We start from the raw sequence: 419 nt of genomic DNA, 5'->3' as shown, positions 1-419 counted from the left end.
CACCTTATATATATATATATATATATATATATATATATATATATATATATATATATATATATATATATATAGAGAGAGAGAGAGAGAGAGAGAGAGAGAGAGAGAGAGAGAGAGAAAGAGAGGCGATAGCAGGTTTGGACAGCTATGGTTATGCGGTGTTTGGTCTCGATTCCTTTGATTCTTACGTTGAGACGCGGAGGAGGGGAGGAAGAGTATTATCCATGCGTGCATCAGCATTGTGGAAATTTCTGGAGTTTATCGAAGAATATAGGTGTGGATAAAAGACGGAAACGCTTTTGAGGAAAAGAAAAGAAATAAACATGTTACAGGATAAAATCTACTATTTATTTATAATTACATATGAGGGTTCACAATATTATGAATTTGACGCGAGTTGCATCGTTTGATTTTTTATTATT

Source organism: Odontomachus brunneus, unplaced genomic scaffold (genome assembly GCF_010583005.1).
Source record: "Odontomachus brunneus isolate Ranch 3 - 2012 unplaced genomic scaffold, Obru_v1 Obru_scaffold_068, whole genome shotgun sequence".
In the NCBI taxonomy this organism is placed as follows: Eukaryota; Metazoa; Arthropoda; class Insecta; order Hymenoptera; family Formicidae; genus Odontomachus; species Odontomachus brunneus.
Note: the sequence above shows the minus strand (reverse complement) of the source record.